At 43.1% G+C, this 1,798-nt stretch overlaps 1 protein-coding gene across 1 annotated transcript in view; it reads left to right on the top strand.

The window, feature by feature from the left end:
• Positions 1–993: 993 nt before the first annotated feature.
• LOC138973667 (transcription factor RFX4-like) overlaps positions 994–1,798 on the top strand; it is a gene marked incomplete in the record, with an annotated part of 81,103 nt that continues 80,298 nt past the window's right edge. Inside the window, 1 exon segment of the mRNA XM_070346399.1 lies at positions 994–1,264.

Genomic DNA, 1,798 nt, shown 5'->3' with positions numbered 1-1,798 from the left:
ACAGCTGGCCAGCAAACGGACAAACAAGCAAGCAAACAAAAGAACAAACAAAGAAACAAAGAAACAAACAAACGAACAAACAAACATGTAACAACTTTGAACGGACCCTCCGTTTCTGTCTGTATAATTATGTTTAAACAACGGTAAACAGTAACAGGTAAAAAAAAAATAATGTAAAATTGCACTTGTTCAGACACGAGACAGTCCACCAGAAGACAGACAAAGAATGAGACGTATACAAAACAAGAAACAACCCAAGCACAGACAGACAGACAAACAGACAGACAGACCAGCAGACAGACCGGCAGACAGACCGGCAGACAGACAGACAGACAGACAGACCAGCAGACAGACCGGCAGACAGACCGGCAGACAGACAGACAGACAGACGGACGGAGAGACAGACAGATGATGAGTCAACTTGGCAGGCACACACACACACACACACACGCGCGCGCGCGCGCGCGCGACAATAACAATGACAGAAAAAAGGCAGCTCACCCCTATAATTATTAGTACTACCTGTTTCAACACCTATTTCTGATACACCTAAACCTCCCCCCCCCTACCCCCCCCCCCTACCCCCCTAAAACACTCATCTTCTTCACACCTAGACCGCCATCATATTATCACAGGTAGAGTGCTAGCTGCCAATTTCGTTTTAGCACAAGAAACCCAGTTAACAGGTGATTGAGGAAATGATTGCCGTCAAAATTTTCGCACACCGACCCGGTGAAGTCCCATGATTCAATGGCCCCCTGCTGAAAAGGACCCTTCTTTTCTTTGTCGTCTGCCAAAAAGCCAGCTACGGTCAAAAGAGCAACAAAAGGGGCGGAGTGGCATCATTTGTAGGGGGGTGCGATAAAGTGAGGTGTCACCGCCATGCGTTAGCGGTATGAATGTTCGCACCAGGGGCGGTGTCAAATCAAAAGGTAGAGTTTGATACCCCGTGGAAAATCGCTCCCGCCGTAAATACCACTTCGGTCAGGTGCTTCATACTGAGGGGTAAAGGGTGAAAGTTGATCTGATTTGCAGTGGAGTGAACACCACGCGACTGTGTGGTCGGATTACTTCCGTCTCTGTGTGTGGGATGTGTGTGGTACTTTATTGCTGTTGATGAAGTACATATTTTCTCCAAATTTCAGTGAAAATAATAACGGGTTTCAGGAAGTACTGCGCAGTGCTATTCAAGCAAAAAGTGTCCATTCAATATCAATGCTTGGATTTTTACTGACGGATGTGTAGTCAAAAGCGAAACTGCGAGGTAGGTTGTGATAATCATATCAGCAATGGAGTTGTGTGTGATTGTGTTTGCCAATGCAGATGTGCTGAAAAAATGTGGCCACCTTTTCCGAGGATATTCAAGTCTACATTATCTTAAATATTGAGCCTTGTGGGTTGTTTTCGACAATGCAGATGTGCTGGAAAAATGTAGACCCCTTTTCCATTTCTATAGCAAAGATATTGAATTCTAGATGATCTTAAATATTGAGCTTCGTCACAATATTGTTTTGGTTCAGTAGTCGCTGTAACAGCATGCAAAGAGTGAAACAAATAATGGGAGAAGGTAAAGTCTTATTTTGGACCTATTGACCAAAGAGTTTCGTTATCATACAAGTTTCTTTTTGCATGCTATTCAAAATAGAATCGTATCAATTTTTTTCAGCTCATGGCAAATATTTAATAAGCAAACTTCCTGGAGCATTCGATTGTGATATACGGCAAATTCCCGCATCTGAACCAATTTACAGATTGAGTAAAAAGTGACAAAACTCAATGTTTTATTGTGATTCTTTTA

Source organism: Littorina saxatilis, linkage group LG8 (genome assembly GCF_037325665.1).
Source record: "Littorina saxatilis isolate snail1 linkage group LG8, US_GU_Lsax_2.0, whole genome shotgun sequence".
NCBI classification, from domain to species: domain Eukaryota; kingdom Metazoa; phylum Mollusca; class Gastropoda; order Littorinimorpha; family Littorinidae; genus Littorina; species Littorina saxatilis.
Note: the sequence above shows the minus strand (reverse complement) of the source record. Positions and strands in the feature narration are given on the sequence as shown.